General features: G+C 49.6%; 1 protein-coding gene across 9 annotated transcripts in view; it reads left to right on the forward strand.

Annotated features, from left to right (window-relative positions):
- Window positions 1–26,099, forward strand: part of ARHGAP44 (Rho GTPase activating protein 44) — a 153,003-nt gene that overhangs the window by 2,290 nt on the left and 124,614 nt on the right. The gene's annotated exons all lie outside the window — the stretch shown is intronic.

The raw sequence follows: 26,099 nt of genomic DNA on the forward strand, positions 1-26,099 counted from the left end.
CTCTGGGATGCAATGCGATGCTGTCTTGCCACATGTTCTGATTCAGGATGGAACTTGCACTCATGCTTAAGTGCCTCACTTTCTATGACACCAGATCACACCGAGCAGTGGCCCCAGTCAGTGCTTGGGGCCCCTTTGTGCTAGGTGCTGTGCACCCAACTCACAAAACACGGACCTTACTCAAGGGCTGTCGGATGCAAGGTTTGAAATCCCAAGAAAAATCCAATCAGCTCAGACTCGCAATGATGTCATTTTTATTTCTTTTTGCTTTTGGAGGAGGGGGACTGAACGGGTCCTCTGTTAGACCTTCACCATGCACAGCGAGGGATTGCATCGGCCCTGGGTTGAGTTGCTGTTGCACTATAAAACTGCATGGCACTTTGCAGAGAAGAAACGATAGATTCCCTGCCCCAAGGTGCTTACGATCTCAGGTCTGGATCGTGCAGTGAGTGCTGCACAGAGGGGCCCCTGAAGTAGATGGGTTTCTGCAGGGGCATTCGGATCCACCGGCATTGATGTCATTAAAGGGATCAGGTCTTAAATTAGCCGTTGCACAGGAAGGGCCTGAGGAGCGTGGCAGGGAACAGCAGGGAAGGATCTTACGATGCACTTGTCACATCTGCCTGTTGCTTGGTGTAGTTCTCAAGTGATCAGATGACGATTAGGCGCACTGTCCAGAGTGAAGGCTGCGGTGAAGCTGGGCTAGAGGGGAGAGGTGACTTTTGAGGCGTGCTCTCAACGAGAGTGAGATAGTATGGCAAGCAGCATCAGATGCTCGGTGGGGGTGGGGATGTGTGTGAGGGGGGGTTTACAGCACTACCCGCCCCAAGTGTTTAGGAATCATGAGAGTGCCTGAAAAGTCATGAGATGTTTCTCACTTTGGGGGTATTTCCCTTCTGGTTTCAGAGCCTTTGGGGATCATGTTTCTGGCTTTTCTCCACAGCCACGAGGGCTAGAAACATCCTTCTTTGTTTCAATGGAAGTTGAGGTTCTTACATCATCACCTGGCTCCGGAAGCTGAAACTTTGCAAAGAGCATCAGCTGTCACGAGGCTGGGGATAAAATCGCAGGAGTTGGCAAGACTGGATTTACCATTGTAACTATGCCAGCCTCTGGATCTGAACTGTGAGTCGAGCAGACCCCGCTGAGACACTTGCTCTGTGGAATCTGGAATCCTGACCGATAACCTACTGCACATGTGGAGCCAGCTGTTGGAAGCCAGGCGGCTTGCTGAGATAGCTGGTGAACAAAGTGTGTGCTGATTTGAAGGCATGTACTTCTGGGACCTCAGCTGGAGCAGAGCTAAATCACTGTTCCATCTCTTTTGCAGTGTGAGTATGTGGGGTCCCGGCCCTCCCTAAACAGATGGCTTGGTCTTAGCGTCGCTCTGCAGGGTGCTTGCTTTACTCATTTGCTGAGAGCCTTCTGTCCTAGGAACGTATGAATTGCATCCACATCAAGCCCGCATCCTGTATCCGACAGTGACCAGTATGTGATTCTTCAGAGGAAATCTCTTCCTACCCCTGGTCAGTTAACGGTTGGCTTATGCTCCAAGCCTATGAGTGTTTGTATCTCTCAGCCAGTCTCTTTGGTATGTTGTCTAATCCTAGCATGGATAGTCTCAGCATTCATATAGGTGTCTAATTCTCTATTGAATCCTGCTATGCTATTGGCCAAAATACTGTGGGGTGGCCAGAAGTTCAAGAGCCAGGAAAACAGAGGTTATTTAGTCATGTGTATTGATTTTTGGAGCCATCAGTTTTAATAAATAAATAGGCAACTATTGGAATGAATTTTGTCAATTTTTTAATGTCATTAGGTATAACAAAGGGGAGCGAGAGAACTGCCCTCTCTAGGCCTGGCACTGAGACATGCCAGAGGTATGCATGCGATTTGGTTCTGCTCCCTTTGAAGTCCACAAGTCCTGCCATGGATTTCCATGGGAGCGGGATGGGTGGGGCATGTGGTAGCAGACCCAGGTGCTGGGATACGAGGCGATGGCTGGAGGCACAGACCTGGGGAGCAGCACATTCGGAAGCGGTCCCATGAGGAGGTTCGTCAGTGCTGTCTGGGAGAGCAAGCAGGGCTTGGTATGGCCACGTGGAGAGCCGTGCTGGAGGGGGGCTGCAGGTGAAAGGGACTTGGCAGTGGTCAGAACGGGGTTGACTACGGAGGCTGAGGAATGGATGGAGGTTGGAACTTCTGTTTAATGATCACTAAATGTGGTGCTGAGTAAAGGATCGTCCCGAAGAGGTGATGTCCTCACACAGGTCCAGTGTAGGTTGCAGCTGGGCGAGCTTCCTGCAATGCATCTGAACGGGAGGGGCCGCTGAGCTGGAGGGAGAGCTGTTCATCCATCTAACCCCGGGTCTCAGTGCTGAGGTTGCCAGTTCCTGTCTGTTGTAGGAGGGCTTTGGTGATATCGGGACTGAAACTCACCAGCCCCTCCCACAGCAAACAGCTGTCACGAAGTAACAGCCTTCTTTCTCTGTGGATCGTGTCCCCAACATAAGTCACTTGCTTTCATTTGTCTGTAACGATCCCATGACGTGGTTTGTAATAGCCGGGTTTTCCCCCTTTCCCCTCGTTGTTGTTCTGCTTCACCCTAGAGACGCTGCATCTTAGTAGCATGTACATAATTTGTAATCTGCTCTAGGATCTTTTCAGACCAAAATCAGTACAGAAGTAGTGGGGCAGATAAATTCCCAGCTGGGGTAAATCGGCTTAGCTCCATTGGCTTCAGTGGAGCTGATCTACACCAGCTGGGGCTCTCACTCCTAAGTGATTATTATGGAGGCACTTCATAGAGATTTGCCAAGGAGTTACACAGCTATTTGCTAGACAGCGGTACAATGGCCAGTTAGGACTTGGGTGGTATTCCCAGTTCCGGAGGGGGAGTGTACTCTAGTGGTCAGAGCGGGGTCAGGAATGCTGGGCTCCGTTCCTGGCTTTGGGAAGGTAGCCCGGTCCTGTGGACAGAACAGTGGTTTCAGACGACACACCCAAGTACATATATTTGGCAGCTTCTTTCTGAGAGAGAGAGTGTGGCTAGAGTAGTGGCTGTGAGTAGGGGCTGCTGTTATCAGGGGCCTGGTCATTACAATGAACTTGTGTAACATTTCAGTTCCCTTATTTTTGACGTGAGGTGGCTAATACTCAGCTGATTCCTAAGGCGGATGTACAAGGTGTGAAGGGGGGTGAAGTGCAGGTAAATATGAACAGCAATGGGTGGAGCTGGTGAGACTTGAATTCATGGTATCCTGGCTTCCAGCTCAGTGCACCTTCCACTAGGCTAAGGGATATTTTGACATAGGGAGGGTCTCTCTCTCTTCCTCCAGGCCAGAGGCATGTCAAAATGAGCCTGACCCAATGCTCTGTGGTTAAGAAATGGTGCCACGAACCCCAGCTCAGTCAGAGAGCAGTACCCAGGGTTCTCCAGGCAAAGAGGCTACACGTTCTGGTGCTGGGTGTCTGGCCTCAGAAACCTGGAGTCTGTCGCTGTAAGCCTGCTGTGTGGGCACTAAGGGCTTGGCTTCACATCCAGCATGACAGCGACACAACTGCACTGCTGGAATGCTTTAGTGGAGATGCTCCTACGCTGATAGGAGGGCTTCTCCCATTGGCGTAGTTAACCCACCTCCCTGAGAGGGAGATAACTATGTGGATGGGAGAAGCTCTCCTGACGATAGCCCTGTTTACCCGGGATGGGGGGGCTAGGTTGGTAGAACTGTGTCTCGCAGGGGGGTGGATTTTTCACACCCCTGAGCGACGTACTTAAACCAATATAGGTCTGTAGTGTAGACCTGGCTTAAGAGGTGTCCCATATCATGGCATTCCCAGAATGCTCTGGGTGGGCGTCACGCCTGCCTAACCCTTATCCCTTTTAAAGGAGCTTTTTCCTTGCCCTCGCTGGGATGAGTGGGGCCCACGCAGGCCATGCTATTCAAGGTGTGTGTGTGCCCTGCAGTTACCCCCAAGGCACTGATATACGTTTCCATGTTGTCTCTCTCTCTCTCCTCTTTTCCAAATGCAGCCAAGCATTTTATTTGGCTTCCCCACTGCTGCTGTGCACTGAGCAGACATTGCCACTCAGCAGTGAATATAGCATAATAAACAAAAAAGACACGGTGGATTATTTGTTTGTATGTTTCCCCAGGGCAGTTAACTCACAAGGAACAAATGATTTGCATTTAATCCACTGGTTGCTTGCCTCTTTGGATCCAAGGTGCCTTACTGCCTCACCCACCCCAAAATCTCATTTCCGAGGTATCCTTCCCCCGACTCCCATCTTCAGGGATGGGAGTCATGCTCACAGATAACAGCAGGCCTCTGGTCCACATTCTGAAACAGATGCAGACATCTGTATGGCTGCTCCCCACTGTTCCTTTAAATATGTATTGGCTGCTTTAAGGGGGAAGGATAATATCCTGGAAGAAGCCGGTTTAATTTGATTCAGGTCTTTTGAGGAACTTTTGTCCCAGAAAACAATTTAATCTTTCCAGAAGACTGGCAATTCCTTCCCCCACGTAGGATTTAAAGGAAATAAAGGCTATAAAGGATCATCTGTATTAGGAGCTTAGCTCTGGTGGATTTGCATCAAAATGTGCACGACAGTTCATGCTAGTGGCTGCTTTTTAGCATAGGAGTTAAAAACAGAAACTGTAATAGAGGTGTGAAACGGGCCTGCCAGTATCAGAATTACTCCAGCTTCTGCTGCTGCATAAACCTTTCCCTAGCAGCTGCAGTGTGAAACTGCCATGATTCCTCACCACTTGGCTGTGCCCTGAGGGTTCTGAATGGTGCTGCCGGGAAACTGACCTGAGCTTTGTCAATTTCACTCTGCTGCAACTTGGGAAAGTGTAGGGACAGCAGTAGAGCCAGAAAGGCTGCCTGCAGACTCTGGCAGACAGCACTGCATCGATTTATGTGCTTCGATTTGGAAGATCAGTTTCATAACCCTGAGTCTTAGAGACATTCATTTTGTTAAATGGCAGTTTGTATTCTTCTGCAGAAGCTGCTGGTTTCGGCTTCCACCCTTGCTAGGGAAAACAAATGAAATTTTCCAGTTCAGCTCATTCAACAGTAAATAGATTAAATTAAATGCACTTGTACTTTTTTGCTCTGATATGCAAGTCTTTTATCTGAGGCCCTTTTAAATAATAGTAGTGCATTGGAAAGTGTTACTGGCTGCCATCAGGTGGGTCTTTGGTCATTAGACAATCACTGACCTGGTTGGGGGTGTGCTAAGCTCCCTTCTTTTAGACTAAACTCCAAGGAGCAATTAAGTCCTTTTACATAATGATGGCTAGAAACAATAGGAGGTTACTGCCCAAGGCTGTGGGCTGCATGGCAAAGCCTGAGCAGGGCTAAGCCATGTGGTCGGAGGGGTTCCCGATTGCAAATGCAAAGGCTGCGGGATTGTTTGGCAAGCTCTCTGTGTTGTGGCCGGGGGATGCAAAAAGCCAGCAAAAGACCATAGAAGCAGCCATGAGAGGGAGAGCTCCTTGGGGCACAGGACTCGCTGGAAAGGCATTGTTCTGTTCAAAAGGATGCTTGTCAGCTTGAGATGTAGTCACTTAAAAAATGTTTCCAAGTCGTCTCAGGTTTCACACCTGTCCCCGAAGGCCCCTGCCAATTCTTGTGCTTTCACAGTTCTCTTTTCCTTACAAATGTCTTCCTCTCCTTGGTTGCTGCATGAAAGACCTGCAGGAACAGTAGAAGCAACTGACTCACCATGTGAGAAAAAGGCGAAACTGACAATACAGTAGTGCTGCCAAATGCCCAGTGGAAACAAACTGAAAATGGAGAGGGGAAAAATGTTTTTTTTTACTTTCCCTTGGTTACAGTGGCTCAGCTGTCACCTGTAACGTTAGTTAATGAAATGCGTTCAGACAGTTGACGGTTTTATTATTTATTACAATAGCACCTGCTGGCCCCAACTGAGATCAGGTTCCTATTGTGCTAGGCGCTGGACAAACACAAAGTGAGAGGCAGCAGTTTTAACTTGTTTTGCACTTCATCCAGCCTCATTCACTAGCAGAGGGTTGTTATGTTTGGGTGTGCAGCATTGCAAGAGACATACATTAGATTCCAGTGCCGAGGCCGTGATCCTGCGTATGCTTAGGTGCTAAAGCAGCTGAGTGAGCTCATTTGAAGTTGATGGCCCTGCTCGGATGGTGTCATAAATATAAAGGGAAGGGTAACCACCTTTCTGTATACAGTGCTATAAAATCCCTCCTGGCCAGAGGCAACATCCTGTTACCTGTAAAGGGTTAAGAAGCTCAGCTCATCTGACTGGCACCTGACCCAAAGGACCAATAAGAGAACCAGATACTTTTGAATCTTGGAGGGGGAATGGCTTTTGTTTGTGCTCTTTGTTTACATTTTTGTTCTCTCTTGGGACTGAGAGAGGCCAGACAGAAATCCATCTTCTCCAACCCATCCTAATCCAAGTCTCCAATATTGCAACCAGTATAGGTAAGCCAGGCAAGGCAGATTAGTTTATCTTTTGTTTTATGTGAATTTTCCCTGTGTTAAGAGGGAGGTTTATTCCTGTTTTCTGTAACTTTAAGGTTTTGCCCAGACAGGGATCCTCTGTGTTTTGAATCTGAATACGCTGTAAAGTATTTTCCATCCTGATTTTACAGAGGGGATTCTTTTACCTTTTCTTTAATTAAATTCTTCTTTTAAGAATCTGATTAATTTTTCATTGTTCTTGAGATCCAAGGGTTTGGGTCTGTGTTCACCTGTACAAATTGGTGAGGATTATTATCAAGCCTTCTCCAGGAAAGGGGGTGTAGGGCTTGGGGGGATATTTTGGGGAAAGACGTCTCCAAGTGGTCTCTTTCCCTGTTCTTTGTTTAAAACGCTTGGTGGTGGCAGTATACTGTTCAAGGCCAAGGCAAAGTTTTACCGTGGGGAAGTTTTTAACCTAAACTGGTAAGAATAAGCTTAGGGGGCCTTTCCTGTGGGTTCCCACATCTGTACCCTAGAGTTCAGAGTGGGGAAGGAACCTTGACAGTTGCTTAGGTAAGCACGTGCAGAAATGTTGACGTGAAGATTGTAAGTTCTTTACCTAGGCCCAGTTCAGGACATAGCTGAAGCATATACTTAAGCAGATACTTAAATCTGAGAATGTGCTAAAGTGCTTTCATGAAATGGGGATCTTAGATGTTAAGTTCTTTGGTGCAAAGGTCTCTAGGTGCTATTACAGTATAATAATAATAGTAATTTTCAATAATCTTCTTAATCTCCTTGCTGGGCAGGGCTCCTTTTATGCTCTTTTAAAAATCCTCCATTTCCAACCTAAGCCACTCTGCCCTTTGTTGTCCCCTTTGAAGCGCTGTGTGGTAGATGCAATGGCTTCAGGCAGGGAGAAAGAACAGAGCTCCGCTCTCCCTTGCTAGCTGCAGAGCCTATCTGTCTTCCCAGATGACTCAGGCAGGAATCATCTTTCTTAGTTCCTCCAGGGTCCATCCCACTAGTTACAAGTGGTGTCGCTGTGAGCCGATATCAGATCAGCACAAGGGGTAATTTTGTGTGCAGTGGTCCTATCCAAAAGTGCCATCCTAAGGGGATGGATGCTTCTCGTTGACTGCGCTGGGAACCAAATTCAGCTGCTGTGCTGGCTGCTTGGCCCCAAAAGCTCTAGGGGCAATTTGCAAATGCAGGGGAGATTCCTATTAAAATCAGGGGCTAGATTCGCCCTCTGGGAGCAGCTGTGATGGAGACAGAATTCAGCTCCAGGGCAGGGCAGGGGGCAGTACTGATCCCTCCCTGGGCAATTCTGCCAGTTTTAAATCAAGGCGGAGCTGCAGAGGAGCGCTACCCTGGAAAGATGCTGAATCCATGTACCTCCCTACCAGCCTGGCCCGACCCCTCTCTGGCCAGCCTTGCCCACTGCAATGGCTTGGTCTGGACGCTGGGCAGAGCAGAGATGGCGTGAGCTGCTTGCATAAGCTGTGTTCTCTATGCTGACAGATTTACCACCCCAAAACCCAGGGAGTGATCCAGGCCCTAAATGTTTGTTGAAACCCTTGGAGAGGCTTGAATCCAAACCTTGGATCTGGGCCCCTTGGAATATTTTGGATTCTTTCTCTTAGTTCCTTTGGAATTGGGTCAAGGTCGTCATCCAGCAGATACAAATGAGATGCCGACAAATTTCAGAACATCCCAGGAGTTAGAGGGCTAAACTGACCTCTGGGTTATACCCGCGCAACCCAAGATCTGGCAACACCATTGACTTCGGGGGAGTTACTCCAGGTTTTTGTTGGGGTATCTGGCCAGTGTGTATCATTTTATTTTTATTTTAAATTTTATTTTATTTTATATTCCCTTAATAAATTTGGGCCCAAACAAATGGGGGGAAGTGGCCCCCGCCCTGAGAATTGGCCCGTTTTGTGGCCGATCCAGGAACGGCTGCCCCTGCGAGACTTGTTTCTGTGAAATGATGGCAGCTGTGTTAGCAAATATCCGGAACGTTCTCAATGGCAATTGACATGCTGTGGTGAAGGTGCTGTAACTTGGGCCCACCTAGCCTCAGTCCAGAGTCCATCGGGAACGGTGCCAAGTGCCTTGGATGGACTCCTCAGGCACCCCAGAGTTTATGGCACTGGAGATATGTCGTCCATTGGGGAAGAAGGAAACAGGACCTAATCTGATGCATTATAAACTCCAGATCACACATTGTCTGTTTCCTGTGGACCCTTTGGCAGTGAAATGAGCTGGTTTGGGGGAGGGAGAGCTGGATTCCAACTCCATTTTTTCCTTTGCCTGCAGCCTTCAAATGCATTTGCTAATCCTCTAGTAGAGAGACTATCATAAGCGAGAAAAGCTAATCCACATGCTGAAGGAATCCAAGTCAAATCTGCTACGGAAAGCAAAGAAAGTAATGGACCAAACGACAGCAGCTCAGATAGCCTTGAAGGTCCTGAGGCTGCACAGACACAGCGAGAGAGTCCCTTGCTAATTCTGTCAGCAAGCAGGGGAATTACTGTTGTTTGGGCAGAGCCAACAGTAAAATATCCAGGGCATAGCCAGCATGAAGACAGGTGCTTCCAATTGGAGCTCGATCCTGCAGGCTCCTGTGCACATAAGTAACTCTACTCATGTGAGTAGGTCCCTTGAACTCGAATGGCAATACGCAGGGCAGGGCGTGGGGCCAAGCTGCAGGCGAAGCTAATGCATCTCGAAACTCCTGCAGAGCTAGTCTAGATTGTTTTACACGCCACTGTCTCCTGTTCCCTTCCCTGGGGACTGCTCCGGGAAGGCTTGTGTGCTCCAGTGATCCGGAGAGCCATGCCAGGGGGAGTTCTGACAGCTGGTAGGGCCAGCCAACCCAGACAGGTCAGAGGGTAGGGACCAAATGCAAAGCAGTCTGCTGGCTCCCCAGGTTGCGGTTTGAGTGAAAGGCCAACAACCTACCCCTGTAAAAGAGCGGCCATTCTGGCAAAGAGCTGTTCAGCCCCTGTGGGATGTCCGACGGCCCGGCAGGCTTCAGAGTGTTTCTCCATTCTTGTTTGTTCACGTTGCTGGGGGGTGGGGAGGCTCAAGTTTGTTGCGTGGGCATGGTCTGAGCAGAGGGTATCGGCCTAGCAGGATCAGGAAGGGGCGCTCAGCCCGAGGGGGGAAACGAATGGAAGGGACAGACCAGGGCTGAGTTTTGGGGGCAGTCGTGCTTCATGAGCTGGATGAATGTGGCACGCGTGGGGAGTTAACGACGACTCCTGCTGTTAGAGCCAGCCATGGTGTAAGGGCATCGTCTCCCACTCAGCAATGCCTATCATGGCGTACCTGCATTCTGGGCTGCGTTTGACCCGGTGACCTGCAGGTGAAAGGCCTTTACCAGCTCCCCCAAACATCTGCCTTGCCCACAAGTGATTATACCCAGCTGTTGTTTTTGATAGTTTTCCTGGTTTTTCAAGGGTGCTGCATTTCATCTGGCTGGTAAATGTACTCTCCCTACTTCTGTTATGGTTGGTAACGAATTCTCTGGAAAACCTGCCTTCCCTACCGTAGGGGGACCTGTTTCTTCTGTTCTTCTTTACACTCAGGATGAGTGGAGCCTAAGAAACCTGCCTCTGGTGATGTGTTGCTCATCTGGCTACCAGGACAGGTTCTCTGCTAAAATCCCAAGACCCCACTACCACAGTTCCCTAGCAGTCATTAGTCACTCTCAGTGGGAATTCATTACCTGTGTTCAGTGTTGAAAGTTTTCCCCTACTGGACATATTATTGGGTTCATCTGTGCCTCCAGTCTTCAGGTTTAACTAGCCCACCCTTCCTTTCTGCTAAACATCACTTGCGTCGGTGTCTGCCGCTCTTGGAGACACTTAAGTGTCTTGATTATTGTAGCATGCCATTATTATTAACTTTGGAGGATTACTGGGACTGAGCTGGTCTTAAAACAATAACAGAATTCTCCTCTCTGCTCATTAGGGTTACTGCAGCTTGGTGGCCTAGTGCATTAAATCCTTACCTAAATAATTGTGTTCGGAACAGCCCCTTTTTAAGGCATCCCATTAAAAAAAAAAAGTGATAAGCCATAGAGAGCATTGGTTTAATGGTTAAATCATACAACCCGGGGTCAGGAATTCTGGGTTCAAATCCTGTCTCCGACGCTTACTTGCTGTGTGTCCTTAACCTCTCAGGGTATGTCTACACTATGGAATAAGGTCGAATTTATAGAAGTCGGTTTTTTAGAAATCGGTTTTGTATATTCGAGTGTGTGTGTCCCCACAGAAAATGCTCTAAGTGCATGAAGTGCATTAACTCGGCGGAGTGCTTCCACAGTACCGAGGCTAGAGTCGACTTCCGGAGCGTTGCACTGTGGATAGCTATCCCACAGTTCCCGCAGTCTCCGGAAGGTTCTGGGTTGAGATCCCAATTCTGGGTTGAGATCCCAATGCCTGATGGGGCTAAAACATTGTCGCGGGTGGTTCTGGGTACATATCGTCAGGCCCCCCTTCCCTCCCTCCCTCCGTGAAAGCAAGGGCAGACAATCATTTCGCGCCTTTTTTCCTGAGTTACCTGTGCAGACACCATACCACGGCAAGCATGGAGCCCGCTCAGGTAACTGTCACCCTATGTCTCCTGGGTGCTGGCAGACGCGGTATGGTATTGCTGCACAGTAGCAGCAACCCATTGCCTTCTGGCAGCAGACGGTGCAGTACGACTGGTAGTCATTCTCGTCGTGTCCGAGGTGCTCCTGGCCACGTTGGCGGGGAGCACCTGGGCAGACCTGGGCACAGGGACTAAATTTGGAGTGACTTGACCAGGTCATTCTCTTTAGTCCTGCAGTCAGTCCTATTAAACCGTCTTATGGTGAGCAGGCAGGCGATACGGATTGCTGGCAATCGTACTGTACCATCTTCTGCCAGGCAGGCAAGAGATGAGGATGGCTAGCAGTCGTACTGTACCATCTTCTGCCGAGCAGCCATGAGATGTGGATGGCATGCAGTCCTTCTGCACCGTCTGCTGCCAGCCAAAGATGTAAAAGATAGATGGAGTGGATCAAAATAAGAAATGGACCAGATTTGTTTTGTATTCATTTGCTTCCACCACCCCCCCCCCCCCCCCCCGGTCTAGGGGACTCATTCCTCTAGGTCACACTGCAGTCACTCACAGAGAAGGTGCAGCGAGGTAAATCTAGCCATGTATCAATCAGAGGCCAGGCTAACCTCCTTGTTCCAATAAGAACAATAACTTAGGTGCACCATTTCTTATTGGAACCCTCCGTGAAGTCCTGCCTGAAATACTCCTTGATGTAAAGACACCCCCTTTGTTGATTTTAGCTCCCTGAAGCCAACCCTGTAAGTCGTGTCGTCAGTCGCCCCTCCCTCCGTCAGAGCAATGGCAGACAATCGTTCCGCGCCTTTTTTCTGTGCGGACGCCATACCAAAGCAAGCATGGAGGCCGCTCAGCTCACTTTGGCAATTAGGAGCACATTAAACACCACACACATTATCCAGCAGTATATGCAGCACCAGAACCTGGCAAAGCAATACCGGGCGAGGAGGCGACGTCAGCGCGGTCACGTGAGTGATCAGGAAATGGACACAGATTTCTCTGAAAGCCTGGGCCCTGCCAATGCATGCATCATGGTGCTAATGGGGCAGGTTCATGCTGTGGAACGCCGATTCTGGGCTCGGGAAACAAGCACAGACTGGTGGGACCGCATAGTGTTGCAGATCTGGGACAATTCCCAGTGGCTGCGAAACTTTCGCATGCGTAAGGGCACTTTCATGGAACTTTGTGACTTGCTTTCCCCTGCCCTGAGGTGCATGAATACCAAGATGAGAGCAGCCCTCACAGTTGAGAAGCGAGTGGCGATAGCCCTGTGGAAGCTTGCAACGCCAGACAGCTACCGGTCAGTTGGGAATCAATTTGAGGAGTGGGCAAATCTACTGTTGGGGGTGCTGTGATGCAAGTAGCCCACGCAATTAAAGATCTGCTGATATCAAGGGTAGTGACCCTGGGAAATGTGCAGGTCATAGTGGATGGCTTTGCTGCAATGGGATTCCCTAACTGTGGTGGGGCCATAGACGGAACCCATATCCCTATCTTGGCACCGGAGCACCAAGCCGCCGAGTACATAAACCGCAAGGGGTACTTTTCAATAGTGCTGCAATCTCTGGTGGATCACAAGGGACGTTTCACCAACATCAAATGTGGGATGGCCGGGAAAGGTACATGACGCTCACATCTTCAGGAACTCTGGTCTGTTTCAAAAGCTGCAGGAAGGGACTTTATTCCCAGACCAGAAAATAACTGTTGGGGATGTTGAAATGCCTATAGTTATCCTTGGGGACCCAGCCTACCCCTTAATGCCATGGCTCATGAAGCCGTACACAGGCAGCCTGGACAGTAGTCAGGAGCTGTTCACCTACAGGCTGAGCAAGTGCAGAATGGTGGTAGAATGTGCATTTGGATGTTTAAAGGCGCGCTGGCACAGTTTACTGACTCGCTTAGACCTCAGCGAAACCAATATTCCCACTGTTATTACTGCTTGCTGTGTGCTCCACAATATCTGTGAGAGTAAGGGGGAGACGTTTATGGCGGGGTGGGAGGTTGAGGCAAATTGCCTGGCTGCTGGCTACGCGCAGCCAGACACCAGGGCGGTTAGAAGAGCACAGGAGGGCGCGGTACACATCAGAGAAGCTTTGAAAACCAGTTTCATGACTAGCCAGGCTATGGTGTGAAAGTTCTGTTTGTTTCTCCTTGATGAAACCCCCCGCCCCTTGGTTCACTCTACTTCCCTGTAAGCTAACCACCCTCCCCTCCTCCCTTTAATCATTGCTTGCAGAGGCAATAAAGTCATTGTTGCTTCACATTCATGCATTCTTTATTCATTCATCACACAAATAGGGGGATGACTACCAATGTAGCCCAGGATGGGTGGTTGAGGAGGGAAGGAAAATGCCACACAGCACTTTAAAAGTTTACAACTTTAAAATTTATTGAGTGACAGCCTTCTTTTTTTTGGGCAATCCTCTGTGGCGGAGTGGCTGGTTGGCCGGTGGCCCCCCCACCGCGTTCTTGGGCGTCTGGGTGAGGAGGCTATGGAACTTGGGGAGGAGGGCAGTTGGTTACACAGGGGCTGTAGTGGCAGTCTGTGCTCCAGCTGCCTTTGCTGCAGCTCAACCATACACTGGAGCATTCTGGTTTGGTCCTGCAGCAGCCTCAGCATTGAATCCTGCCTCCTCTCATCACGCTGCCGCTACATTTGAGCTTCAGCCCTGTCTTCAGCCCACCACTTACTCTCTTCAGCCCGCCACCTCTCCTCCCGGTCATTTTGTGCTTTCCTGCACTCTGACATTATTTGCCTCCACGCATTCGTCTGTGCTCTGTCAGTGCGGGAGGACAGCATGAGCTCAGAGAACATTTCATTGCGAGTGCGTTTTTTCTTTCTTTCTAAGCTTCACTAGCCTCTGGGAAGGAGAAGATCCTGTGATCATTGAAACACATGCAGCTGGTGGAGAAAAAAAAGGGACAGCGGTATTTAAAAAGACACATTTTATAAAACAGTGGCTACACTCTTTCAGAGTAAACCTTGCTGTTAACATTACATACATAGCACATGTGCTTTTGTTACAAGGTCGCATTTTGCCTCCCCCCACCGCGTGGCTACCCCCTCAAACCCCCCCCCCCCCCCCCCCCGTGGCTAACAGCGGGGAACATTTCTGTTCAGCCACAGGCAAACAGCCCAGCAGGAATGGGCTCCTCTGAGTGTCCCCTGAAGAAAAGCACTCTATTTCAAACAGGTGACCATGAATGATATCTCACTCTCCTGAGGATAACACAGAGAGATAAAGAACGGATGTTGTTTGAACGCCAGCAAACATACACTGCAATGCTTTGTTGTACAATGATTCCCGAGTACGTGTTACTGGCCTGGAGTGGTAAAGTGTCCTACCATGAAGGACGCAATAAGGCTGCCCTCCCCAGAAACCTTTTGCAAAGGCTTTGGGAGTACATCCAGGAGAACCGCGAATGCCAGGGCAAAGTAATCCTTTCACATGCTTGCTTTTAAACCATGTATAGTATTTTAAAAGGTACACTCACCAGAGGTCCCTTCTCCGCCTGCTGGGTCCAGAAGGCAGCCTTGGGTGGGTTCGGGGGGTACTGGCTCCAGGTCCATGGTGAGAAACAGTTCCTGGCTGTCGGGAAAACCGGTTTCTCCGCTTGCTTGCTGTGAGCTATCTACAACCTCATCATCATCATCTTCTTCTTCGTCCCCAAAACCTGCTTCCGTATTGCCTCCATCTCCATTGAAGGAGTCAGACAACACGGCTGGGGTAGTGGTGGCTGAACCCCCTAAAATGGCATGCAGCTCATCATAGAAGCGGCATGTTTGGGGCTCTGACCCGGAGCGGCCGTTCGCCTCTCTGGTTTTCTGGTAGGCTTGCCTCAGCTCCTTCAGTTTCACACGGCACTGCTTCGGGTCCCTGTTATGGCCTCTGTCCTTCATGCCCTGGGAGATTTTGACAAAGGTTTTGGCATTTCGAAAACTGGACCGGAGTTCTGATAGCGCGGATTCCTCTCCCCAAACAGCGATCAGATCCCGTACCTCCCGTTCGGTCCATGCTGGAGCTCTTTTGCGATTCTGGGACTCTATCATGGTCACCTCTGCTGATGAGCTCTGTATGGTCACCTGCAGCTTGCCACGCTGGCCAAACAGGAAACGAGATTCAAAAGTTCTCGGTTCTTTTCCTGTCTACCTGGCCAGTGCATCTGAGTTGAGAGTGCTGTCCAGAGCGGTCACAATGGAGCACTCTGGGATAGCTCCCGGAGGCCAATACCGTCGAATTGTGTCCACAGTACCCCAAATTCGACCCGGCAAGGCTGATTTAAGCGCTAATCCACTTGTCAGGGGTGGAGTAAGGAAATCGATTTTAAGAGCCCTTTAAGTCGAAATAAAGGGCTTCATCGTGTGGACGGGTGCAGGTTTACATCGATTTAATGCTGCTAAAATTGACCTAAAATCCTAGTGTAGACCAGGGCTCAGAGCTGTGAAATGGTGATCATGTTTGCACTCTGCATTGTGGGGAAGGAAGGGATGGTGAGGCTCAGTGGCTGTAAAGTGCTTTGCAGATGCTCTCTATAAAATGTTTTATTTCCATTGCTCTGTTTAGCTCTGCCTTGATGACTTTATTGGTCTTTCTGGCGTCTGTGCTTATGTTTGTTCTTCTTTTTCCTTTGGATCACAGTGATATCGAGTTAGTAGCAGATACTAGGAAAACTTGCACAATTCCATGGTGGGTCTTACTTGGATTGTCCTATCTTTAGGCAAAAATAACCCCCCAGAAACTTCCAAAAATTTTTTTGAATGTGAATTAATTTGTTTTCAGTGAATCAGAAAATGGGCACTTTACAATTTTATGAAAACTGGCATTTCTGGGTCTCCAAATGTCCCAGCAGGCAGTCGTGAATGTATTTTTTAAGATTCACAGATTCCAAGGCCAGAAGGAACCATTGTGATCAGCTAGTCTGAGCTCCTGTACAACACAGAGAACTGCCCCAGAATAATTTCTAGAGCAGATCTTTAGGAAAACATCCAATCTTGATTGAAAAATTGCCAGTGATGGAGAATCCACCATGACCCTTGATACATTGTTCCAATGGTTAACTACTTTTTTAATTTTAAGGGTGAGAGTTCAGGTGCTGAATTCTATTTTTCTGGGTGTCTGCTCCACCCGTGCTTTGCCCCGAGGCCCTATCCCCACCCTGCTCCTTCCCCCAAGGCCCTGCCCTTGTTCCACCTCTTCCCATCCCTGCTCCTCCCCCTCCACAGAAGCCTGCTCACTGCTGTCCCGGGAGCGCCTCCTGCCAGCTGCCAAACAGCTGGTCAGTGGCCTCGCCAAACAGCTGTGTCTGGTGGGTGCTGAGCACCCCCGTTTTTTTTTTTCTGTGCATGTGTGAGCCACCGAGTACCCATGGAGTTGGTCCCTATGGGTGAGAGGCTTGGGAAAGGGGGGAATCTTTCCACGCATTTTTTCCATCCTTCTTGACCAGCACTCTTGGATCCCTGCCCTGCATCTAAACTGTATGGTAACGTCCCAAGGAATGGAGGGGACCCTGGCGTTCCTGTGCGAATTATTGTGAGGGTTGTTTTCCGAGAGCACCAGCATCCCAGCGGATCTAGACTCAAGCTCTTTCACAAAAGCAATGGGTTACTTGTCCTTAAATCAGGTAGAGTATAGTCCCTGTGGCTGCACTGGTTTTGTTCTCCATGGTTTGGATGTAGACTTTGCCTAATAAGAAACAAGGGCAGAAGATCAAGGTGGGGTTGAAAAATGTAATGACCAGAGGCTTTTGTTGGGATTTTTCAAAAGTGACCATTGATCTTGGGTCTCTCCATTTTTCTGGTGCCCAGTTTGTAGCACCTTAAAGAAGCCTGGTTCATTTATGGAAAATGCTGGGCACCCCCCATGTCTCCCCCCAAATCCTGGCCCTTGATTTCAGCCATTCAGGTGGTTGACCTTGTTTGAACTGGGGCTTCCTGCCGAAAGGGTAGGTGCAAAGCTGACTGAGAACAGGGAGGTGGGTTTGTTCCCTTATTTCCCTAGGAAGGAAGGTGGGACGGATTTTAATCCTCCTTTATACAGTGACAGTGACAAAACTGGTGATGAAATATTAATGGAGAGGGAAGAGGAGTGTTTTGTCCCCCAATTGAACATAAATCATGAGCTCCCGCGGTGCTGGAACCCAAACCCCAGGGAGACAACAGAGGCTCTTGCCGTGAATTTGTGAGAATACTCAGACATTTGTGAATACCGGGAGGGTAAACGGGACCATGCCAGGAATGTGCTTGTCACCAGGGTTTCATAAAACGATGCTTCCCAGAAACTGCTGCTAGAATCTGACCTGACTTCAGACTTTTAACGCACTGAGCATAATTCTGCTGGTGCAAACGGCTAAGTACAGGAGCAAGTGGCTCAGAGGGGGTTGGAGGAGGGTGTTGGGGTTAAGAGGTAGATTAGTACAGTGGCTCTCAACCTTTCCAGATTATTGTACCCCAGTCAGGAGTCTGATTTGTCCTGCGTACCCCCAGGTTTCACCTCACTGGAAAACTACATGCTTACAAAATCCGACATAAAAATACAAATAGGCTTGTCTACCTGGTCTATACTACAGCACACTATACCTTGTCTATACTACAGCACACTATCACTGAACAGTTGCTGACTTTCTTCTGTTTACCATATAATTATAAAATAAATCAATTGGACTATAACTATTGTACTGGCATTTCAGTGGATAGTATATAGAGCAGTCTAAGCAAGTCATTGTCTGTATGGCATTTTAGTTTGTACTGACTTTGCTAGTGCTTTTTATGTAGCTTGTTGTTAACCCAGGCAAATATCCAGATGAGTTGATGTACCCCCGGAAGACCTCTGCAGACCCCCAGAGGTACGCTTATCCTTGGTTGAGAACCACTGGATTAGAGCACAGTAATCGACACCCCTCCACTCCCCGCACATTGAGAACTCAAAGGCCTCGAAGAAAGGCATGTTTGTGCTGATGGGCTGGCCAGGACAGATGAAATGCTCAGAGGACAAGAAAAGCACCCCAAGCTAACGCACCCACTGCTTCAATCGCAGACAGTCCAAGTGAGGATCAAAAGACTGTTTCTAGCCTATACTGAATATAAAGGCACCGGCTGCTCATTCAAAGTATGTGTCCTCACTGGCTCCAGCTAATGGGTTGTGTCTTGGGCCAGTGTGCAGATGGAATGGATGTCATGTGTGCAGTGCCCAAAGGTGTGCTTGGAGTCACGCAGGACAGGCAGTGTGACCTGCTTCCCGCCCAGAGGAGCTTTACAACTGCAAATGTGCATGTAATTCAGCAGCCAGCGGTGATGACGCAGCAGAGGGGGGTGGGGAAAGGTTTGCTGGGATGGCAGAGACAAGCTCAGTCTGAGGCTTGGTTTGTGCAGGCTTTGAAGCGAACACGGGTTCTTTACATTTAGTATTGTAACTAGCTGATTCCTTGGACTCTTTGCAGCAGAAAGGAGGGTTGGATGAGGTTGGGGGGTCGGTCTGCCTGGCAGGTTCTGGGAGAGTTCTCCAACCATGCTGGGCAGCATGGGGAACGGGATGGAGGAGGAGATAGAAGAGATGTGGCTGAGATCCTTGGCGGAGTGGAGGGGATGTCAGAGATACAGGCAGGAGCTGAGTACTCGGGGCCTCGAGGGAAAGACAGACCATCTGAATGTGATAGAGCACTTTTGGGGAAATGGCCTCAGACAGCAGCCCCTGGACGGCATCAGGGCAAGGACTGGAGCTGTTCCTTACCCTGCCCACCAGGCAAGGGCAGTTTTACTTCCAGCCGTCATTGATGTCAGCGAGCAGCGGACGTGAATGGCTCCGGGCGGGGCTGTGGCGGAAATTGCTGAGCCCGTGGAGTGCTTAAGACTCTGGAAAATAGCACCGGTTCCATAGGTGCTGACCTGCAATGACTGCAGGTCAGAGAGCAAGAGCAGGAGATCTGCTCACACCAGGCTCAGGGGATCAGGAAGTGCCCTGGTATTTTCCCTTTTTTGATGCCACCAGTGGTTTTCTCCAGTACCTCTGCACCTGAATGGTGCCAGCCAGCTGCCTCTCCCGCCTGGCTCGAGCAGCGTGGTTTCTGTAGCCTCCCGTTTGCTAGTGCTCATGGGACGTTCGGGGAAAGGCTGGACATTTTGATGTAGCCAACTGTGTGTCCCTTGAAGCTGGACTGTGAAACAGATTGGAAATGCGTGCGTGGGAGGGTTCTGTGTCACTAGTGTGCTTTGGGGATCACGTGTTTGTCACTCTGAAATAGCAACAGTCATTTACCTGGCAGCGGGCGCGGAGTGGGGGGGGCTCCTTTTACAAGGTGCATTGTCTGTTAAGGCGAATGGATGTCAGAAGAGGGAGGAGAAAGGCCACCTGGGAAGCCAGCCAGCTGAGTGGCCCGAACAAAGGCCTGTTACAGCCCAGGTACTGCAGATAACCTTTCACCTTCTCCGTCATTCTGGGCCCAGCCTTGCAGGGACCTGAGTGCTTTCAATTCCCATTGGAGTCCAGGGAAGCTGAGAATGCGCCTAGCCTGCCAGGATCAGGACCTTCAAGAACATCACTTAGACCCGTTCCCCATACCCCTAATAGCAAGGCCTTGTCTACATGGGAAGGTTGTATCAGTTTACCTCAAATGGGTTTTAAAACCGGAGCTAGCCACTGGGTGAACGGTTAATGTCAGGTGAAGAACGGCTTATTTTGGTTTAGCTGAAACCAATTCCCAGTTGTAGTAGAGACAGAGAGACTAGAAGGAAGCTACTAAGAGGGAAACAATCCTGCTAGCAATAAGTATTTATAATAGAGAGAATGGTGTTTTAAGGAACAGCTAGGTTTCGACCTTTTTTAAGTGTGGTCATAGCCAGGTAAGTGACTGTAAAGCTGGAATTCAGGAATCCCATGTTTCTCTGTGACTCCAGATCTGCTCAGTTTATACACTAAGGGTCTGATTCTTCACTCTGTTACTCTGGGTTTACATCCACAAAACCTCAGTGAAATCAGTATAGTCAGTCCAGTTTCACATCGATATAACACAGGTTTCAGAGTAGCAGCCATGTTAGTCTATAGTTGCAAAAAGAAAAGGAGGACTTGTGGCACCTTAGAAACTAACCAATTTATTTGAGCATAAGCTTTCGTGAGCTATACTGAATGCATCCGATGAAGTGAGCTGTAGCTCATGAAAGCTCATGCTCAAATAAATTGGTTAGTTTCTAAGGTGCCACAAGTACTCCTTTTCTTTTTGCGGATACAGGCTAACACGGCTGTTACTCTAAAATAAAGATTCTGCAGTTGAACTTAATGCTGTCTTGGCTGATGATGCATGAGGCAGAACAGACTGGGTATGTCTATGCTGCAGTTAGACACCTGCGGCTGGCCCATGTCAACTGACTTGGGTGGGCTAAGGGGCTGTTTCCTTGAGGGGTAGATAGATGTTTGGGCTCAAGCTGGCATCCGGGCTCTAGGACCCTGCAAGCTGGGAGGGTCCGAGAACCCAAACCTCTACACTGCAGTTAAACAGCCCCTGAGTCCGAGTCAGCTGGTATGGGGCAGCTGCGGGGGTAGTATAGACATACCCTCTGGTTCCCTCTCCCATAGCTGCCTCAGCTCTGCCGAGCCAATGGACAGAGAGCTTTGGCTGTGACAGTCCAGCCACCGGAGGTGATTCAGATACAGAGGCTGATTCGTGCAGTCATGAGGGGCAGTTGTCTTTGCAGCTCAAACTCGTGCTTCAGAATCAGAACTAAAATATGAATAAAATCAGAACAAAGGGGAGCTGAAGGCTTTTTGCGACTGCTGCGGGTAGGTGGGACAGGGCAGTTACTGTGCTGAGTCTTTGGGCCGAAGGATGCATGGAGTCTCAAACCGGTCTCACTGCTTTTGGAAATAAAGGGCACCATGGCTTTTCAAGCCCTGAGCGCCGTGGTGGCACCAAAGGTGGGTGCCGCATGCTGGAGAGCAGCTCTGCTGCTCCTTGGCTTTTCTCTCTCCTGCCATTCCCACCACCTTCCATCCTTCCCTCTTGCCTTCTGGTATGTCCTAATATCTTGCACCAGCCGGGGCCTTCGCAGCCACATCATGGATATTCATGTTACAGTCACACATGCTTGCATGGTGCTCTGGCCCCGCGGGAGTTGCTTTGCCAAGAGCTGCACGCATCAAGGAACACACGGCTGCTCCTTTAAATAAATCATCCCTCTTAATAATTCATGGAAGGAAACCATAGTGAAAGCCATTTGCAGAGGGAGGTGGATTTTGCGTCACGGGCTCCAGTTCCGGTGCTCATGTGCAGGGTGTTTTCATCTGCTTGCTCTTTCACTGGGGCCTCACTCCCATCGGCGAGTAAAAGAACCCCCTAGGAAAGGCGCAGGCTGTGGAAACAGCAGGAGTCAGCGGGGATTCTCCCTTCGGGCTCTGGGCCATTCTGTTGTGATTGGCGCATCAGAGCGTTAGTTTAACAGTTCCTTTCCCACTCTGGTTGGCTCTGCAGGGAGCTGGGGGGGCAAGGGGCTGTAGTGGCTAAGCCTGGGCGAGGGCTCCTGGGTTCTTTTCCCAGCTCGGTCACTGGGTGACCTTACTCTGTGCCTCAGTCGCCCTACCTGTGCAATGGAGACGATTCCTCCCTGCCGTGCAGAGGGTTGTGAGGCTCTTGCACAAGTGGCAAAAGAGGTGGTTGCCCCAGAGTGAACGTTGCCTGCGGGTTTCTTGGGCCCTTCCAGGATGTTGGGTGCAGCAAACTCCACCTTGTGAACAGCAGGGAATACAGAGCAAAGGCGTAGCCTGCACGGCTGAACTGCCCCAGTGTGCCCATAAGTATGCTCGCACTCTGCTCTCGTAGTTACCTGCACCTGCCCTCCACTCAGACACGCAGCCTGCTCCTGGGAGACCCCTGCATCTGCTTCCTTTTACAGCCCCTCCACGGTGTCACCTCACACTCTGCTCTCATTGACCCTTCATAACGCCCACACTCATCTCCCCCAAACTGCTCCCCTGCGCCCTGCTACTGACCCAACCCTTGGCGTCACAGTGGTGCAGCACGGCGCACTGCATCTCTCAAGGGATGCATGCCCCTCGTTCCTTTGATCACGCACACGGAGGTTAGGGAGAGGGGCTCACCACCCCTTTCCCCGCGGGGCACGGTCCCCCCACATGCCCTCATTTCACAATCCCAGCTCTGCCAAACTGCTCTAATTAACCTTGCCACCATTCAGTACAACTACACCCCACCCGGTAAGTGCAGCTGGATTGCGTGCCAATAATTTACAGTATCTATTGCCGGTTCCTTGAGGGGGGACTAACAATGCATGAAATGAGGTGTCCAGACCTCCCCAGCCAGAGTGCTGTTGTGTGGGGGGAGGTAAAAAGTGGCTAATAGGGGGATCAGGGAGCCAAATTCCTTATATACCACCCTCAAAAGACCCATATGGTTCTGAGCAGCTGTGGGAAAGTCCAGATTGCTCATACACTGTGATGGCACCACCCGCCCATCAGCCCCACGCTTTCCAGTACACTGGGCATCCGTGTTCATGTTGACTAGAGGCTCATTGAGGCTCTGTTTTGTGGGCTGGGAAATGGCAGGTTCTGTCTGTCCTGCTGTCCGGGTTCCTTCCCCACTCTGAACTCTAGGGTACAGATGTGGGGACCCACATGAGAGACCCCCTAAGCTTATTTCTACTAGCTTAGGTTAAAACTTCCCCAAGGCACAAAGTCTTTGCCCTTGGATTAGGTAAACACTGCCACCACCAAGTGATTTAACAAACAATCGGGGAAAGGACCACTTGGAGTTCCTATTGCCCCAAAATATCCCCCCAAGCCCTTACACCCCCTTTCCTGGGGAGTCTTGAGAATAAACAAGATGAGCACAAACCAGCCTTGGATTTTTAAGACCCAAAAAACTCACAGATTCTTAAAAAAACAGAACTTTATTAGAAGAACAAAAAAAGATAAGAGAACAACTCTGTAAGATCAGAATGGAAGATAATCTTACAGGCAGTCAGATTCAGAACACAGAGAATCCCTCTAGGCAAAACCTTAAGTTACAAAAAGACACAAAAACAGGAATACACATTTCCTCCAGCACAGCGAATTTCACAAGTCAAAACAAAGAAAACCTAATGCATTTTCTAGCTAGATTATTTACTAACTTTACAGGAGTTGGAGGGCTTGCATCCTTGATCTGTTCCCAGCAAAGGTATCAGACAGACAGACAAAAGCCTTTTCCCCCACCTCCAGATTTGAAAGTATCTTGTCCCCTCATTGGTCATTTTGGGTCAGGTGCCAGCCAGGTTACCTGAGCTTCTTAATCCTTTACAGGTAAAAGGACTTTTCCCCTGACCAGGAGGAATTTTATAGCACTGTATACAGAAAGGTGGTTACCCTTCCCTTTATATTTATGACACCTGCCATGCAGTGTTTCATGGCTCCGAGCCACCCCCTGGGGTTTCACTGCTTTTAGTTTGATCTGGAGGCACAGGGAGCACAAGTCAGCAGATGGGCTCCCCCCAGCAAAGCCCCCATGATGGGAAGCAGGGAGAGCAGCTTTCCTGTGGTTAACCAGAGGCTCAGGCTGAGAGATGCCTCCTGCCTAACCTCTCTGAGGGTCCTGAGAATCACGCTCCTCCCTGCCCCAGCAAATGGAGAGGAAGGGGCCAACGCAGGTCGCAGCAAGGGAGCTGTCTGGTCGGCTGAGGCAGTGCCAGCTTTCAGAGCACAGCGGGACGCCAGCTTTCAGAGCGCAGCGGCGCTTCTGGGATGGGTCACTTGGGGCTGGTTACTGTTGATTGCCTGGCGCTGGTTTTGGTGATCGCTGCCGAGCGCCAACAGGACGAACGCACAAACACACGTCGTTAGCCTTTCGAACGCATCTCGCCTGCCTTTCCCCTCGGCGGTGGCTGAGGACCAGGTTCTCAGCTGGAATTGTCCCAGTGGGTAACCTCCTTCATGGAACGACATGTTCCTGTCCGTGCATCTCCTGCCAAAGGACCACGTGAGCCCTGGAGAAGGGAAGCCAAACCCAATGGGTCTCCCTCCCATCACAAAGCAAAAGGGCTCCTCTTCCCCATGCTGCGTCTCTGTGTGAAAGCCTACGCAGAAGAGCCTGGCCGTGTGATCCCAGCACCACATGCAGCCCGTTAAAGGCTTGGCCAGAAGTGCACCCATGTTAGCAATGTTGCAAAAATGCACGTATCATTGAAACTCTGATTGCTCCTTTGAGCTGTGCAGGCTGCATGCCTGACAGGGACAAGCTGTCTAGCCCCGTACATCAGCCCTGACTCCATCTCTCTCTCCTACTTTTAGGGTTTGTGTGCATGGGGAAGTTTAACCCAGAGTGAGTTTATACTGGATTAGTTAAACTGGATTAAGCCCTGTACGGACACTCTGATTTGGAATAAAAGTACCCTTAATTTGGTTTCGCTTCAGTTCCCTTCCAAAGCAGAATAATTATTCTGGCATAGAATCATTTTTAATTCAGAATAGAGTATCCCTATGGAGGGGTATCCTGCAGTAGCTGTCCAGTCAGTTGCCCTGTGCAGACAAACCCTTAAATGTACAATTATTGGTGGCCTCAGTGCAGTTCCTGGTTGGAAGCTCATTTGGGTGGAGATTCTTGTCCTATGTGTGTACAGCACCTAGCGTAGTGGTGGCCTTCTATCCGAACGGTGCCCATGAGGTGCTGTCATCAATGATTGATGGTGGAACATCTTCTCTGCAAGAGAAATGGAATGAAACGAAAACATTTTGTTTTATTGGGGGGGGGGAGGAAGTTTGTGGAGTTTTGTTGTTTTTTCAGTTAAATGAAAACTCTACTATTTTCTCTTCCTCCCCCCCCCTTTATTCCAATGGGAAAGTGGAGAAGGGGGTGGTCTTGAAAATTTTCATTATTTTTACACACACAATTTCAACCATTTTTTGTTTTGTTTTGGTCGAAAAGCCATTTTTCATTTGTGGGTGGGGGAGATTTGATGACAAATTTTGGATGGGCGCAAATAACAAAAGCACCCATCTTGCAATACTCAGCCTTGCGTTCGGCAGTCCCTGGCTGTCACTCTCAGCAGAGAGGCCAAAGAGAAAACTGGCTGCAGAGAGACAGCTCCTCTGGATGTTCTGAGGCCTTTTGGTGGGAAACCTCCAGGCCGCCACCGACTGTAGCACCTCTGCACTATTATTATTTCTATATTTCTTCTCTTAATTGTAGTTGGAGGACTCTACCAAGATCAGGGCCCCAGTGTGCTAGGAGCTATGTACACACGCACAAGAGAGTTCCTAACCCAAAGAGCTTGCGTCTAAATAGATGAGGCAAATGTGGGGAGAGGAAACTGAGGCACAAATAGTGTGACGTGATTAATTTCACATGGCAGGTGAGTGGAAGAGCTGGGAATAGACCCCTGATCTCCCATTGCTATAGGGGTTGGACCATCCTGACCAGATGTCTAGAAAGGTTTGTCTCCGTGGCTGCCAGGCCAGCATTGTTCGCAATCACTAGCGTTCATTTAACCCCTCCCATGCCGGCCCCCCAAAGCTGAAGGAACCGAGTTCAGAGGAAATCCCCATTTCCTTCCTCGATTGTATACTTTTAGAGGAGATTCAGTCCCCTGGAAGCTGGGGTGCGTTTCTCAGAAGGTGATGCCTTTGGAATTCCAGCCCCACCTGGGCAAGAAATAACCTGGATCTTGGTGATGGGAGGAAGGTGGACACACCAGGTGACCCATATCTGGTGGGGCAGAGACCTGGCTGCTGGGTTCCTGCTTGTTAAATGGATGTGCAGCTGTTTAATAACTGCAGGTCTCGACGGACCCCTTTCTAGGTCAGATGGGGAAGGGGGATGAGAAAAGGAGGGGCAGTTTGGGGGCCAGCCTTTTAGTCTTTGCTGTGCCCATTTTCACATCCCTGCTTTGACTCCAGAGGGTTCCTAGCCTGGCGTTGGCTGTGAGGGGTTGGGTCATCCCTTGAAATGATAGCCATTGGCATGGGTGGCAAAGCCTTGGGGGTTTTTGTCTAACCATTGCAAAGGCTGGTGGGAGGTGTCTGAGCCAAGGCAGGGAGATTCCCTGTCTGTGTTTTACA

Source organism: Lepidochelys kempii, chromosome 14 (assembly GCF_965140285.1).
Source record: "Lepidochelys kempii isolate rLepKem1 chromosome 14, rLepKem1.hap1, whole genome shotgun sequence".
In the NCBI taxonomy this organism is placed as follows: Eukaryota; Metazoa; Chordata; order Testudines; family Cheloniidae; genus Lepidochelys; species Lepidochelys kempii.